Source organism: Chiloscyllium punctatum, chromosome 22, assembly GCF_047496795.1.
Source record: "Chiloscyllium punctatum isolate Juve2018m chromosome 22, sChiPun1.3, whole genome shotgun sequence".
Taxonomy (NCBI): domain Eukaryota; kingdom Metazoa; phylum Chordata; class Chondrichthyes; order Orectolobiformes; family Hemiscylliidae; genus Chiloscyllium; species Chiloscyllium punctatum.
The window spans coordinates 830,924-846,704 of record NC_092760.1 but is presented as its reverse complement, the minus strand read 5'-3'; positions in this window follow the sequence as shown (position 1 = coordinate 846,704).

Sequence of the window (15,781 nt, the reverse complement as noted above, 5' to 3'; positions counted from 1 at the left end):
TTCAGCCCCTCTGTTTCTCGCCCTCTGTTTCAGCCCCTCTGTTTCTCGCCCTCTGTTTCAGCCCCTCTGATTCAGCCCCTCTGTTTCAGCCCCTCTGATTCAGCCCCTCTGACTTAGCCCCTCTGATTCAGCCCCTCTGTTCTCGCCCTCTGTTTCAGCCCCTCTGTTTCAGCCCCTCTGTTTCAGCCACTCTGTTTCTCCCCCTCTGTTCCAGCCCCTCTGTTTCAGCCCCTCTGTTTCAGCCCCTCTGATTCAGCCCCTCTCTTTCTCGCCCTCTGTTTCAGTCCCTCTGTTTCAGCCCCTCTGTTTCTCGCCCTCTGTTTCAGCCCCTCTGTTTCTCGCCCTCTGTTTCAGCCCCTCTGTTTCAGCCCCTCTGATTTAGCCCCTCTGATTCAGCCCCGCTGTTTCTTGCCCTCTGTTTCAGCCCCTCTGTTTCAGCCCCTCTGTTTCAGCAACTCTGTTTCTCCCCCTCTGTTCCAGCCCCTCTGTTTCAGCCCCTCTGATTCAGCCCCTCTGTTTCTCGCCCTCTGTTTCAGCCCCTCTGTTTCAGCCCCTCTGTTTCTCGCCCTCTGTTTCAGCCCCTCTGTTTCTCGCCCTCTGTTTCAGCCCCTCTGTTTCTCGCCCTCTGTTTCAGCCCCTCTGTTTCTCGCCCTCTGATTTAGCCCCTCTGATTCAGCCCCTCTGTTTCTCGCCCTCTGTTTCAGCCCCTCTGTTTCAGCCCCTCTGTTTCTCGCCCACTGTTTCAGACCCTCAGTTTCTCGCCCTCTGTTTCAGCCCCGCTGATTCAGCCCCTCTGTTTCAGCCACTCTGAATCAGCCCCTCTGATTCAGCCCCTCTGTTTCAGCCCCTCTGTTTCAGCCCCTCTGTTTCTCGCCCTCTGTTTCAGCCCCTCTGTTTCTCACCCTCTGTTTCAGCCCCTCAGTTTCAGCCCCTCTGTTTCTCGCCCTCTGTTTCAGCCCCTCTGTTTCTCACCCTCTATTTCAGCCCCTCTGTTTCAGCCCCTCTGTTTCATCCCCTCTGTTTCTCGCCCTCTGTTTCAGCCCCTCTGTTTCTCGCCCTCTGTTTCAGCCCCTCTGTTTCTCGCCCTCTGTTTCAGCCCCTCTGTTTTTCGCACTCTGTTTCAGCCCCTCTGTTTCAGCACCTCTCTTTCAGCCCCTCTGTTTCAGACCCTCAGTTTCTCGCTCTCTGTTTCAGCCCCGCTGATTCAGCCCCTCTGTTTCAGCCACTCTGAATCAGCCCCTCTGATTCAGCCCCTCTGTTTCAGCCCCTCTGTTTCAGCCCCTCTGTTTCAGCCCCTCTGTTTCTCGCTCTATGTTTCAGCCCCTCTGTTTCTCGCCCTCTGTTTCAGCCCCTCTGTTTCTCGCCCTCTGTTTCAGCCCCTCTGATTCAGCCTCTCTGTTTCAGCCCCTCTGATTCAGCCCCTCTGATTTATCCCCTCTGATTCAGCCCCTCTGTTTCTCGCCCACTGTTTCAGCCCCTCTGTTTCAGCCCCTCTGTTTCAGCCCCTCTTTTTCTCACCCTCTGTTTCAGCGCCTCTGATTCAGCCCCTCTGATTCAGCCCCACTCATTCAGCCCCTCTGATTCAGCCCCTCTGTTTCCCGCCCCTCTGTTTCAGCCCCTCTGTTTCTCGCCCTCTGTTTCAACCCCTCTGTTTCTCGCACTCTGTTTCAGCCCCTCTGTTTCTCCCCCTCTGTTTCAGCCCCACTGTTTCAGCCCCTCTGTTTCCGCCCCTCTGTTTCTCACCCTCTTTTTCAGCCCCTCTGTTTCTCGCCCTCTGTTTCAGTCCCTCTGTTTCTCGCCCTCTGTTTCAGCCCATCTGTTTCAGCCCCTCTGTTTCTCGCCCTCTGTTTCAGCCCCTCTGTTTCTCGCCCTCGGTTTCAGCCCCTCTATTTCTCGCCCTCTGTTTTAGCCCCTCTGATTCAGCCCCTCTGTTTCAGCCCCTCTTTTTCTCCCCCTCTGTTCCAGCCCCTCTGTTTCAGCCCCTCTGTTTCAACCCCGCTGTTTCAGCCCTTCTGTTTCAGCCCCTCTGTTTAAGCCCCTCTGTTTCTCGCCCTCTGTTTCAGCCCCTCTGTTTCTCGCCCTCTGTTTCAGCCCCTGTGTTTCAGCCCCTCTGTTTCAGTCCCACTGTTTCAGCCCCTCTGTTTCTCGCCCTCTGTTTCAGCCCCTCTGTTTCGCGCTCGCTGTTTCAGCCGCTCTGTTTCAGCCCCTCTGTTTCTCACCCTCTGTTTCTGCCGCTCTGTTTCTCGTCCTCTGTTTCAGCCCCGCTGTTTCTGCCCTCGGTTACAGCCCCTCTGATTCAGCCCCTCTGTTTCAGCCCCTCTGAATCAGCCCCTCTGATTCAGCCCCTCTGTTTCAACCCCTCTGTTTCAGCCCCTCTGTTTCTCGCCCTCTGTTTCAGCTCCTCTGTTTCTCACCATCTGTTTCAGCCCCTCTGTTTCAGCCCCTCTGTTTCTCGCCCTCTGTTTCAGCCCCTCTGTTTCTCGCCCTCTGTTTCAGCCCCTCTGATTCAGCCCCTCTGTTTCTCGGCCTCTGTTTCAGCCCCTATGTTTCAGCCCCTTGTTTAGGCCCTCTGTTTCTCGCCCTCTGTTTCAGCCACTCTATTTCTCGCCCTCTGTTTCAGCCACTCTGTTTCAGCCCCTCTGTTTCAGCCCCTCTGTTTCAGTCCCTCTGTTTCTCGCCCTCTGTTTCAGCCCCTCTGTTTCTCTCCCTCTGTTTCAGCCCCTCTGTTTCAGCCCCTATGTTTCAGTCCCTCTGTTTCTCGCCCTCTGTTTCTCGCAATCCGTTTCAGCCCCTCTGTTTCTTGCCCTCTGTTTCAGCCCCTCTGATTCTCTTCCTCTGTTTCAGCCCCTTTGTTTCCGCCCCTTTGTTTCCGCCCCTCTGTTTCAGCCCCTCTGTTTCAGCCCCTCTGTTTCTCGCCCTCTGTTTCAGCCCCTCTGTTTCTCACCCTCTGTTTCAGCCCCTCTGTTTCTCGCCCTCAGTTTCAGCCCCTCTGATTCAGCCCCTCTGTTTCAGCCCCTCTGATTCAGCCCCTCTGATTTAGCCCCTCTGATTCAGCCCCTCAGTTTCTCGCCCTCTGTTTCAGTCCCTCTGTTTCAGCCCCTCTGTTTCAGCCCCTCTGTTTCTAGCTCTCTGTTTCAGCCCCTCTGTTTCTCGCCCCCTGTTTGTCGTCCTCTGTTTCAGACCATCAGTTTCTCGCCCCCAGTTTCAGCCCCGCTGATTCAGCCCCTCTGTTTCAGCCACTCTGAATCAGCCCCTCTGATTCAGCCCCTCTGTTTCAGCCCCACTGTTTCAGCCCCTCTGTTTCTCGCCCTATGTTTCAGCCCCTCTGTTTCTCGCCCTCTGTTTCAGCCCCTCTGTTTCTCGCCCTCTGTTTCAGCCCCTCTGATTCAGCCCCTCTGTTTCAGCCCCTCTGATTCAGCCCCTCTGACTTAGCCCCTCTGATTCAGCCCCTCTGTTCTCGCCCTCTGTTTCAGCCCCTCTGTTTCAGCCCCTCTGTTTCTCCCCCTCTGTTCCAGCCCCTCTGTTTCAGCCCCTCTGTTTCAGCCCCTCTGATTCAGCCCCTCTCTTTCTCGCCCTCTGTTTCAGTCCCTCTGTTTCAGCCCCTCTGTTTCTCGCCCTCTGTTTCAGCCCCTCTGTTTCTCGCCCTCTGTTTCAGCCCCTCTGTTTCAGCCCCTCTGATTTAGCCCCTCTGATTCAGCCCCGCTGTTTCTTGCCCTCTGTTTCAGCCCCTCTGTTTCAGCCCCTCTGTTTCAGCCCCTCTGTTTCTCCCCCTCTGTTCCAGCCCCTCTGTTTCAGCCCCTCTGATTCAGCCCCTCTGTTTCTCGCCCTCTGTTTCAGCCCCTCTGTTTCAGCCCCTCTGTTTCTCGCCCTCTGTTTCAGCCCCTCTGTTTCTCGCCCTCTGTTTCAGCCCCTCTGTTTCTCGCCCTCTGTTTCAGCCCCTCTGTTTCTCGCCCTCTGATTTAGCCCCTCTGATTCAGCCCCTCTGTTTCTCGCCCTCTGTTTCAGCCCCTCTGTTTCAGCCCCTCTGTTTCTCGCCCTCTGTTTCAGACCCTCAGTTTCTCGCCCTCTGTTTCAGCCCCGCTGATTCAGCCCCTCTGTTTCAGCCACTCTGAATCAGCCCCTCTGATTCAGCCCCTCAGTTTCAGCCCCTCTGTTTCAGCCCCTCTGTTTCTCGCCCTCTGTTTCAGCCCCTCTGTTTCTCGCCCTCTGTTTCAGCCCCTCAGTTTCAGCCCCTCTGTTTCTCGCCCTCTGTTTCAGCCCCTCTGTTTCTCACCCTCTATTTCAGCCCCTCTGTTTCAGCCCCTCTGTTTCATCCCCTCTGTTTCTCGCCCTCTGTTTCAGCCCCTCTGTTTCTCGCCCTCTGTTTCAGCCCCTCTGTTTCTCGCCCTCTGTTTCAGCCCCTCTGTTTTTCGCCCTCTGTTTCAGCCCCTCTGTTTCAGCACCTCTGTTTCAGCCCCTCTGTTTCAGACCCTCTCTTTCTCACCCTCTGTTTCAGCCCCTCTGTTTCAGCCCCTCTTTTTCTGCCCATCTGTTTCAGCCACTCTGTTTCTCGCCCTCTGTTTCAGCCCCTCTGTTTCTCGCCCTCTGTTTCAGCCACTCTGTTTCAGCCCCTCTGTTTCAGCCCCTCTGTTTCTCGCCCTCTGTTTCAGCCCCTCTGTTTCTCGCCCTCTGTTTCAGCCCCTCTGATTCAGCCCCTCTGTTTCAGCCCCTCTGATTCAGCCCCTCTGATTTAGCCCCTCTGATTCAGCCCCTCAGTTTCTCGCCCTCTGTTTCAGTCCCTCTGTTTCAGCCCCTCTGTTTCAGCCCCTCTGTTTCTAGCTCTCTGTTTCAGCCCCTCTGTTTCTCGCCCCCTGTTTGTCGTCCTCTGTTTCAGACCATCAGTTTCTCGCCCCCTGTTTCAGCCCCGCTGATTCAGCCCCTCTGTTTCAGCCACTCTGAATCAGCCCCTCTGATTCAGCCCCTCTGTTTCAGCCCCACTGTTTCAGCCCCTCTGTTTCTCGACCTATGTTTCAGCCCCTCTGTTTCTCGCCCTCTGTTTCAGCCCCTCTGTTTCTCGCCCTCTGTTTCAGCCCCTCTGATTCAGCCCCTCTGTTTCAGCCCCTCTGATTCAGCCCCTCTGACTTAGCCCCTCTGATTCAGCCCCTCTGTTCTCGCCCTCTGTTTCAGCCCCTCTGTTTCAGCCCCTCTGTTTCAGCCACTCTGTTTCTCCCCCTCTGTTCCAGCCCCTCTGTTTCAGCCCCTCTGTTTCAGCCCCTCTGATTCAGCCCCTCTCTTTCTCGCCCTCTGTTTCAGTCCCTCTGTTTCAGCCCCTCTGTTTCTCGCCCTCTGTTTCAGCCCCTCTGTTTCTCGCCCTCTGTTTCAGCCCCTCTGTTTCAGCCCCTCTGATTTAGCCCCTCTGATTCAGCCCCGCTGTTTCTTGCCCTCTGTTTCAGCCCCTCTGTTTCAGCCCCTCTGTTTCAGCAACTCTGTTTCTCCCCCTCTGTTCCAGCCCCTCTGTTTCAGCCCCTCTGATTCAGCCCCTCTGTTTCTCGCCCTCTGTTTCAGCCCCTCTGTTTCAGCCCCTCTGTTTCTCGCCCTCTGTTTCAGCCCCTCTGTTTCTCGCCCTCTGTTTCAGCCCCTCTGTTTCTCGCCCTCTGTTTCAGCCCCTCTGTTTCTCGCCCTCTGATTTAGCCCCTCTGATTCAGCCCCTCTGTTTCTCGCCCTCTGTTTCAGCCCCTCTGTTTCAGCCCCTCTGTTTCTCGCCCACTGTTTCAGACCCTCAGTTTCTCGCCCTCTGTTTCAGCCCCGCTGATTCAGCCCCTCTGTTTCAGCCACTCTGAATCAGCCCCTCTGATTCAGCCCCTCTGTTTCAGCCCCTCTGTTTCAGCCCCTCTGTTTCTCGCCCTCTGTTTCAGCCCCTCTGTTTCTCACCCTCTGTTTCAGCCCCTCAGTTTCAGCCCCTCTGTTTCTCGCCCTCTGTTTCAGCCCCTCTGTTTCTCACCCTCTATTTCAGCCCCTCTGTTTCAGCCCCTCTGTTTCATCCCCTCTGTTTCTCGCCCTCTGTTTCAGCCCCTCTGTTTCTCGCCCTCTGTTTCAGCCCCTCTGTTTCTCGCCCTCTGTTTCAGCCCCTCTGTTTTTCGCACTCTGTTTCAGCCCCTCTGTTTCAGCACCTCTCTTTCAGCCCCTCTGTTTCAGCCCCTCTCTTTCTCGCCCTCTGTTTCAGCCCCTCTGTTTCAGCCCCTCTGTTTCAGCCCATCTGTTTCAGCCACTCTGTTTCTCGCCCTCTGTTTCAGCCCCTCTGTTTCTCGCCCTCTGTTTCAGCCACTCTGTTTCAGCCCCTCTGTTTCAGCCCCTCTGTTTCTCGCCCTCTGTTTCAGCCCCTCTGTTTCTCGCACTTTGTTTCAGACCCTCAGTTTCTCGCCCACTGTTTCAGCCCCTCTGTTTCTCGCCCTCTGTTTCAGCCCCTCTGTTTCTCGCCCTCTGTTTCAGCCCCTCTGATTCAGCCCCTCTGTTTCAGCCCCTCTGATTCAGCCCCTCTGATTTAGCCCCTCTGATTCATCCCCTCTGTTTCTCGCCCTCTGTTTCAGTCCCTCTGTTTCAGCCCCTCTGTTTCAGCCCCTCTGTTTCTAGCCCTCTGTTTCAGCCCCTCTGTTTCTCGCCCCCTGTTTCTCGCCCTCTGTTTCAGACCATCAGTTTCTCGCCCTCTGTTTCAGCCCCGCTGATTCAGCCCCTCTGTTTCAGCCACTCTGAATCAGCCCCTCTGATTCAGCCCCTCTGTTTCAGCCCCACTGTTTCAGCCGCTCTGTTTCTCGCCCTATGTTTCAGCCCCTCTGTTTCTCGCCCTCTGTTTCAGCCCCTCTGTTTCTCACCCTCTGTTTCAGCCCCTCTGATTCAGCCCCTCTGTTTCAGCCCCTCTGATTCAGCCCCTCTGACTTAGCCCCTCTGATTCAGCCCCTCTGTTTCTCGCCCTCTGTTTCAGCCCCTCTGTTTCAGCCCCTCTGTTTCAGCCCCTCTGTTTCTCCCCCTCTGTTCCAGCCCCTCTGTTTCAGCCCCTCTGTTTCAGCCCCTCTGATTCAGCCCCTCTCTTTCTCGCCCTCTGTTTCAGCCCCTCTGTTTCAGCCCCTCTGTTTCTCGCCCTCTGTTTCAGCCCCTCTGTTTCTCGCACTCTGTTTCAGCCCCTCTGTTTCAGCCCCTCTGATTTAGCCCCTCTGATTCAGCCCCTCTGTTTCTCGCCCTCTGTTTCAGCCCCTCTGTTTCAGCCCCTCTGTTTCAGCCCCTCTGTTTCTCCCCCTCTGTTCCAGCCCCTCTGTTTCAGCCCCTCTGTTTCAGCCCCTCTGTTTAACCCCCACTGATTCAGCCCCTCTGTTTCTCGCCCTCTGTTTCATCCCCTCTGTTTCAGCCCCTCTGTTTCTCGCCCTCTGTTTCAGCCCCTCTGTTTCTCGCCCTCTGTTTCAGCCCCTCTGTTTCTCGCCCTCTGTTTCAGCCCCTCTGTTTCAGCCCCTCTGATTTACCCCCTCTGATTCAGCCCCTCTGTTTCTCGCCCTCTGTTTCAGCCCCTCTGTTTCAGCCCCTCTGTTTCTCGCCCTCTGTTTGAGACCCTCAGTTTCTCGCCCTCTGTTTCAGCCCCACTGATTCAGCCCCTCTGTTTCAGCCACTCTGAATCAGCCCCTCTGATTCAGCCCCTCAGTTTCAGCCCCTCTGTTTCAGCCCCACTGTTTCTCGCCCTATGTTTCAGCCCCTCTGTTTCTCGCCCTCTGTTTTAGCCCCTCCGTTTCTCGCCCTCTGTTTCAGCCCCTCAGATTCAGCCCCTCTGTTTCAGCCCCTCTGATTCAGCCCCTCTGATTTAGCCCCTCTGATTCAGCCCCTCTGTTTCTCGCCCTCTGTTTCAGCCCCTCTGTTTCAGCCCCTCTGTTTCAGCCCCTCTGTTTCTCGCCCTCTGTTTCAGCCCCTCTGTATCTCACCCTCTGTTTCAGCCCATCTGTTTCTCGCGCTCTGTTTCAGCTCCTCTGATTCAGCCCCTTTGTTTCAGCCCCTCTCATTCAGCCCCTCTGTTTCAGCCCCTCTATTTCAGCCCCTCTGTTTCAGCCCCTCTGTTTCATCCCCTCTGTTTCTCGCCCTCTGTTTCTCACCCTCTGTTTCTCGCCCTCTGTTTCAGCCCCTCTGTTTTTCGCCCTCTGTTTCAGCCCCTCTGTTTTTCGCCCTCTGTTTCAGCCCCTCTGTTTCAGCACCTCTGTTTCAGCCCCTCTGTTTCAGCCCCTCTCTTTCTCGCCCTCTGTTTCAGCCCCGCTGTTTCAGCCCCTCTGTTTCAGCCCATCTGTTTCAGCCCCTCTGTTTCTCGCCCTCTGTTTCAGCCCCTCTGTTTCTCGCCCTCTGTTTCAGCCACTCTGTTTCAGCCCCTCTGTTTCAGCCCCTCTGTTTCTCGCCCTCTGTTTCAGCCCCTCTGTTTCTCGCCCTCTGTTTCAGCCCCTCTGTTTCAGCCCTCTGTTGCTAGCACCTCTGTTTCAGCCCCTCTGTTTCTCGCCCCTCTGTTTCTCGCCCTCTGTTTCAGACCCTCAGTTTCTCACCCTCTGTTTCAGCCCCGCTGATTCAGCCCCTCTGTTTCAGCCACTCTGAATCAGCCCCTCTGATTCAGCCCCTCTGTTTCAGCCCCTCTGTTTCTCGCTCTATGTTTCAGCCCCTCTGTTTCTCGCCCTCTGTTTCAGCCCCTCTGTTTCTCGCCCTCTGTTTCAGCCCCTCTGATTCAGCCCCTCTGTTTCAGCCCCTCTGATTCAGCCCCTCTGATTTAGCCCCTCTGATTCAGCCCCTCTGTTTCTCGCCCTCTGTTTCAGCCCCTCTGTTTCAGCCCCTCTGTTTCTCGCCCTCTGTTTCAACCCCTCTGTTTCTCGCCCTCTGTTTCAGCCCCTCTGTTTCTCGCGCTCTGTTTTAACCCCTCTGATTCAGCCCCTCTGTTTCAGCCCCTCTGTTGCTCCCCCTCTGTTCAAGCCCCTCTGTTTCAGCCCCTCTTTTTCAACCCCTCTGTTTCAGCCCTTCTGTTTCAGCCCCTATGTTTCAGCCCCTCTGTTCCTCGCCCTCTGTTTCAGCCCCTCTGTTTCAGCCCCTCTTTTTCAGCCCCTCTGTTTCAGCCCCTCTGTTTCAGCCCCACTGTTTCAGCCCCTCTGTTTCTCGCCCTCTGTTTCAGCCCCTCTGTTTCTCGCCCTCTGTTTCAGCCCCTCTGTTTCAGCCCCTCTGATTTAGCCCCTCTGATTCAGCCCCTCTGTTTCTCGCCCTCTGTTTCAGCCCCTCTGTTTCAGCCCCTCTGTTTCAGCCCCTCTGTTTCTCCCCCTCTGTTCCAGCCCCTCTGTTTCAGCCCCTCTGTTTCAGCCCCTCTGTTTAACCCCCACTGATTCAGCCCCTCTGTTTCTCGCCCTCTGTTTCAGCCCCTCTGTTTCAGCCCCTCTGTTTCTCGCCCTCTGTTTCAGCCCCTCTGTTTCTCGCCCTCTGTTTCAGCCCCTCTGTTTCTCGCCCTCTGTTTCAGCCCCTCTGTTTCAGCCCCTCTGATTTACCCCCTCTGATTCAGCCCCTCTGTTTCTCGCCCTCTGTTTCAGCCCCTCTGTTTCAGCCCCTCTGTTTCTCGCCCTCTGTTTGAGACCCTCAGTTTCTCGCCCTCTGTTTCAGCCCCGCTGATTCAGCCCCTCTGATTCAGCCCCTCTGATTTAGCCCCTCTGATTCAGCCCCTCTGTTTCTCGCCCACTGATTCAGCCCCTCTGTTTCAGCCCCTCTGTTTCAGCCCCTCTTTTTCTCACCATCTGTTTCAGCGCCTCTCATTCAGCCCCTCTGATTCAGCCCCACTCATTCAGCCCCACTGATTCAGCCCCTCTGTTTCAGCCCCTCTGTTTCTCGCCCTCTGTTTCAACCCCTCTGTTTCTCGCCCTCTGTTTCAGCCCCTCTGTTTCTCCCCCTCTGTTTCAGCCCCACTGTTTCAGCCCCTCTGTTTCCGCCCCTCTGTTTCTCGCCCTCTGTTTCAGCCCCTCTGTTTCTCGCCCTCTGTTTCAGTCCCCCTGTTTCTCGCCCTCTGTTTCAGCCCCTCTGTTTCAGCCCCTCTGTTTCTCGCCCTCTGTTTCAGCCCCTCTGTTTCTCGCCCTCGGTTTCAGCCCCTCTATTTCTCGCCCTCAGTTTTAGCCCCTCTGATTCAGCCCCTCTGTTTCAGCCCCTCTGTTTCTCGCCCTATGTTCCAGCCCCTCTGTTTCAGCCCCTCTGTTTCAACCCCTCTGTTTCAGCCCTTCTGTTTCAGCCCCTCTGTTTAAGCCCCTCTGTTTCTCGCCCTCTGTTTCAGCCCCTCTGTTTCTCGCCCTCTGTTTCAGCCCCTGTGTTTCAGCCCCTCTGTTTCAGCCCCACTGTTTCAGCCCCTCTGTTTCTCGCCCTCTGTTTCAGCCGCTCTGTTTCTCGCCCTCTGTTTCTGCCCCTCTGATTTTGCCCCTCTGTTTCAGCCCCTCTGTTTCAGCCCCTCTGTTTCTCGCCCTCTGTTTCAGCCCCTCTGTTTCGCGCTCGCTGTTTCAGCCGCTCTGTTTCATCCCCTCTGTTTCTCACCCTCTGTTTCTGCCCCTCTGTTTCTCGTCCTCTGTTTCAGCCCCTCTGTTTCTGCCCTCTGTTACAGCCCCTCTGATTCAGCCCCTCTCTTTCAGCCCCTCTGAATCAGCCCCTCTGATTCAGCCCCTCTGTTTCAACCCCTCTGTTTCAGCCCCTCTGTTTCTCGCCCTCTGTTTCAGCCCCTCTGTTTCTCGCCCTTGGTTTCAGCCCCTCTATTTCTCGCCCTCAGTTTTAGCCCCTCTGATTCAGCCCCTCTGTTTCAGCCCCTCTGTTTCTCGCCCTATGTTCCAGCCCCTCTGTTTCAGCCCCTCTGTTTCAACCCCTCTGTTTCAGCCCTTCTGTTTCAGCCCCTCTGTTTAAGCCCCTCTGTTTCTCGCCCTCTGTTTCAGCCCCTCTGTTTCTCGCCCTCTGTTTCAGCCCCTGTGTTTCAGCCCCTCTGTTTCAGCCCCACTGTTTCAGCCCCTCTGTTTCTCGCCCTCTGTTTCAGCCGCTCTGTTTCTCGCCCTCTGTTTCTGCCCCTCTGATTTTGCCCCTCTGTTTCAGCCCCTCTGTTTCAGCCCCTCTGTTTCTCGCCCTCTGTTTCAGCCCCTCTGTTTCGCGCTCGCTGTTTCAGCCGCTCTGTTTCATCCCCTCTGTTTCTCACCCTCTGTTTCTGCCCCTCTGTTTCTCGTCCTCTGTTTCAGCCCCTCTGTTTCTGCCCTCTGTTACAGCCCCTCTGATTCAGCCCCTCTCTTTCAGCCCCTCTGAATCAGCCCCTCTGATTCAGCCCCTCTGTTTCAACCCCTCTGTTTCAGCCCCTCTGTTTCTCGCCCTCTGTTTCAGCCCCTCTGTTTCTCACCATCTGTTTCAGCCCCTCTGTTTCTCGCCCTCTGTTTCAGCCCCTCTGTTTCTCGCCTTCTGTCTCAGCCACTCTGTTTCAGCCCCTCTGTTTCTCGCCCTCTGTTTCAGCCCCTCTGTTTCTCGCCCTCTGTTGCAGCCCCACTGTTTCTCGCCCTCTGTTTCAGCCCCTCTGTTTCAGCCCTCTGTTACTAGCCCTCAGTTTCAGCCCCTCTGTTTCTCGCCCCTCTGTTTCTCGCCCGCTGTTTCAGGCCCTCTGTTTCAGCCCCTCTGTTTCTCGCCCCGCTGATTCAGCCCCTCTGTTTCAGCCACTCTGAATCAGCCCCTCTGATTCAGCCCCTCTGTTTCAGCCCCTCTGTTTCAGCCCCTCTGTTTCTCGCTCTATGTTTCAGACCCTCTGTTTCTCGCCATCTGTTTCAGCCCCTCTGTTTCTCGCCCTCTGTTTCAGCCCCTCTGATTCAGCCTCTCTGTTTCAGCCCCTCTGATTCAGCCCCTCTGATTTAGCCCCTCTGATTCAGCCCCTCTGTTTCTCGCCCACTGTTTCAGCCCCTCTGTTTCAGCACCTCTGTTTCAACCCCTCTTTTTCTCACCCTCTGTTTCAGCGCCTCTGATTCAGCCCCTCTGATTCAGCCCCACTCATTCAGCCCCTCTGATTCAGCCCCTCTGTTTCCCGCCCCTCTGTTTCAGCCCCTCTGTTTCTCGCCCTCTGTTTCAACCCCTCTGTTTCTCGCCCTCTGTTTCAGCCCCTCTGTTTCTCCCCCTCTGTTTCAGCCCCACTGTTTCAGCCTCTCTGTTTCCGCCCCTCTGTTTCTCGCCCTCTGTTTCAGCCCCTCTGTTTCTCACCCTCTGTTTCAGTCCCTCTGTTTCTCGCCCTCTGTTTCAGCCCCTCTGTTTCAGCCCCTCTGTTTCTCGCCCTCTGTTTCAGCCCCTCTGTTTCTCGCCCTCGGTTTCAGCCCCTCTATTTCTCGCCCTCTGTTTTAGCCCCTCTGATTCAGCCCCTCTGTTTCAGCCCCTCTGTTTCTCCCCCTCTGTTCCAGCCCCTCTGTTTCAGCCCCTCTGTTTCAACCCCTCTGTTTCAGCCCTTCTGTTTCAGCCCCTCTGTTTAAGCCCCTCTGTTTCAGCCCCACTGTTTCAGCCCCTCTGTTTCTCGCCCTCTGTTTCAGCCGCTCTGTTTCTCGCCCTCTGTTTCTGCCGGTCTGATTTTGCCCCTCTGTTTCAGCCCCTCTGTTTCAGCCCCTCTGTTTCTCGCCCTCTGTTTCAGCCCCTCTATTTCGCGCTCGCTGTTTCAGCCGCTCTGTTTCAGCCCCTCTGTTTCTCACCCTCTGTTTCTGCCCCTCTGTTTCTCGTCCACTGTTTCAGCTCCTCTATTTCTGCCCTCTGTTACAGCCCTTCTGATTCAGCCCCTCTGTTTCAGCCCCTCTGAATCAGCCCCTCCGATTCAGCCCCTCTGTTTCAACCCCTCTGTTTCAGCCCCTCTGTTTCTCGCCCTCTGTTTCAGCCCCTCTGTTTCTCACCATCTGTTTCAGCCCCTCTGTTTCAACCCCTCTGTTTCTCGCCCTCTGTTTCAGCCCCTCTGTTTCTCGCCCTCTGTTTCAGCCCCTCTTATTCAGCCCCTCTGTTTCTCGCCCTCTGTTTCAGCCCCTCTGTTTCTCGCCCTCGGTTTCAGCCCCTCTGTTTCAGCCCCTCTGTTTCAGTCCCTTGTTTCTCGCCCTCTGTTTCAGCCCCTCTGTTTCTCTCCCTCTGTTTCAGCCCCTCTGTTTCAGCCCCTATGTTTCAGTCCCTCTGTTTCTCGCCCTCTGTTTCTCGCCCTCTGTTTCAGCCCCTCTGTTTCAGCCCCTCTGTTTCAGCCCCTTTGTTTCAGCCCCTCTGTTTCAGCCCCTCTGTTTCAGGCCCTCTGTTTCAGCCCCTCGGTTTCAGCCCCTCTGTTTCAGCCCCTCTGTTTCTCGCCCTCTGTTTCAGCCCCTCTGTTTCTCGCCCTCTGTTTCAGCCCCTCTGATTCAGCCCCTCTGTTTCAGCCCCTCTGATTCAGCCCCTCTGATTTAGCCCCTCTGATTCAGCCCCTCTGTTTCTCGCCCTCTGTTTCAGTCCCTCTGTTTCAGCCCCTCTGTTTCAGCCCCTCTGTTTCTAGCCCTCTGTTTCTGCCCCTCTGTTTCTCGCCCCCTGTTTCTCGCCCTCTGTTTCAGACCATCAGTTTCTCGCCCTCTGTTTCAGCCCCGCTGATTCAGCCCCTCTGTTTCAGCCACTCTGAATCAGCTCCTCTGATTCAGCCCCTCTGTTTCAGCCCCACTGTTTCAGCCCCTCTGTTTCTCGCCCTATGTTTCAGCCCCTCTGTTTCTCGTCCTCTGTTTCAGCCCCTCTGTTTCTCGCCCTCTGTTTCAGCCCCTCTGATTCAGCCCCTCTGTTTCAGCCCCACTGATTCAGCCCCTCTGACTTAGCCCCTCTGATTCAGCCCCTCTGTTTCTCGCCCTCTGTTTCAGCCCCTCTGTTTCAGCCCGTCTGTTTCAGCCCCTCTGTTTCTCCCCCTCTGTTCCAGCCCCTCTGTTTCAGCCCCTCTGTTTCAACCCCTCTGATTCAGCCCCTCTCTTTCTCGCCCTCTGTTTCAGCCCCTCTGTTTCAGCCCCTCTGTTTCTCGCCCTCTGTTTCAGCCCCTCTGTTTCTCGCCCTCTGTTTCAGCCCCTCTGTTTCAGCCCCTCTGATTTAGCCCCTCTGATTCAGCCCCTCTGTTTCTCGCCCTCTGTTTCAGACCCTCTGTTTCAGCCCCTCTGATTCAGCCCCTCTGTTTCTCCCCCTCTGTTCCAGCCCCTCTGTTTCAGCCCCTCTGTTTCAGCCCCTCTGTTTAACCCCCACTGATTCAGCCCCTCTGTTTCTCGCCCTCTGTTTCAGCCCCTCTGTTTCAGCCCCTCTGTTTCTCGCCCTCTGTTTCAGCCCCTCTGTTTCTCGCCCTCTGTTTCAGCCCCTCTGTTTTTCGCCCTCTGTTTCAGCCCCTCTGTTTCAGCCCCTCTGATTTACCCCCTCTGATTCAGCCCCTCTGTTTCTCGCCCTCTGTTTCAGCCCCTCTGTTTCAGCCCCTCTGTTTCTCGCCCTCTGTTTCAGACCCTCAATTTCTCGCCCTCTGTTTCAGCCCCGCTGATTCAGCCCCTCTGTTTCAGCCACTCTGAATCAGCCCCTCTGATTCAGCCCCTCAGTTTCAGCCCCTCTGTTTCAGCCCCTCTGTTTCTCGCCCTATGTTTCAGCCCCTCGGTTTCTCGCCCTCTGTTTTAGCCCCTCTGTTTCTCGCCCTCTGTTTCAGCCCCTCAGATTCAGCCCCTCTGTTTCAGCCCCTCTGATTCAGCCCCTCTGATTTAGCCCCTCTGATTCAGCCCCTCTGTTTCTCGCCCTCTGTTTCAGCCCCTCTGTTTCAGCCCCTCTGTTTCAGCCCCTCTGTTTCTCGCCCTCTGTTTCAGCCCCTCTGTTTCTCACCCTCTGTTTCAGCCCATCTGTTTCTCGCGCTCTGTTTCAGCTCCTCTGATTCAGCCCCTTTGTTTCAGCCCCTCTGATTCAGCCCCTCTCTTTCAGCCCCTCTATTTCAGCCCCTCTGTTTCAGCCCCTCTGTTTCATCCCCTCTGTTTCTCGCCCTCTGTTTCTCACCCTCTGTTTCAGCCACTCTGAATCAGCCCCTCTGATTCAGCCCCTCAGTTTCAGCCCCTCTGTTTCAGCCCCTCTGTTTCTCGCCCTATGTTTCAGCCCCTCGGTTTCTCGCCCTCTGTTTCAGCCCCTCTGTTTTTCGCCCTCTGTTTCAGCCCCTCTGTTTTTCGCCCTCTGTTTCAGCCCCTCTGTTTCAGCACCTCTGTTTCAGCCCCTCTGTTTCAGCCCCTCTGTTTCTCGCCCGCTGTTTCAGGCCCTCTGTTTCAGCCCCTCTGTTTCTCGCCCCGCTGATTCAGCCCCTCTGTTTCAGCCACTCTGAATCAGCCCCTCTGATTCAGCCCCTCTGTTTCAGCCCCTCTGTTTCAGCCCCTCTGTTTCTCGCTCTATGTTTCAGACCCTCTGTTTCTCGCCATCTGTTTCAGCCCCTCTGTTTCTCGCCCTCTGTTTCAGCCCCTCTGATTCAGCCTCTCTGTTTCAGCCCCTCTGATTCAGCCCCTCTGATTTAGCCCCTCTGATTCAGCCCCTCTGTTTCTCGCCCACTGTTTCAGCCCCTCTGTTTCAGCACCTCTGTTTCAACCCCTCTTTTTCTCACCCTCTGTTTCAGCGCCTCTGATTCAGCCCCTCTGATTCAGCCCCACTCATTCAGCCCCTCTGATTCAGCCCCTCTGTTTCCCGCCCCTCTGTTTCAGCCCCTCTGTTTCTCGCCCTCTGTTTCAACCCCTCTGTTTCTCGCCCTCTGTTTCAGCCCCTCTGTTTCTCCCCCTCTGTTTCAGCC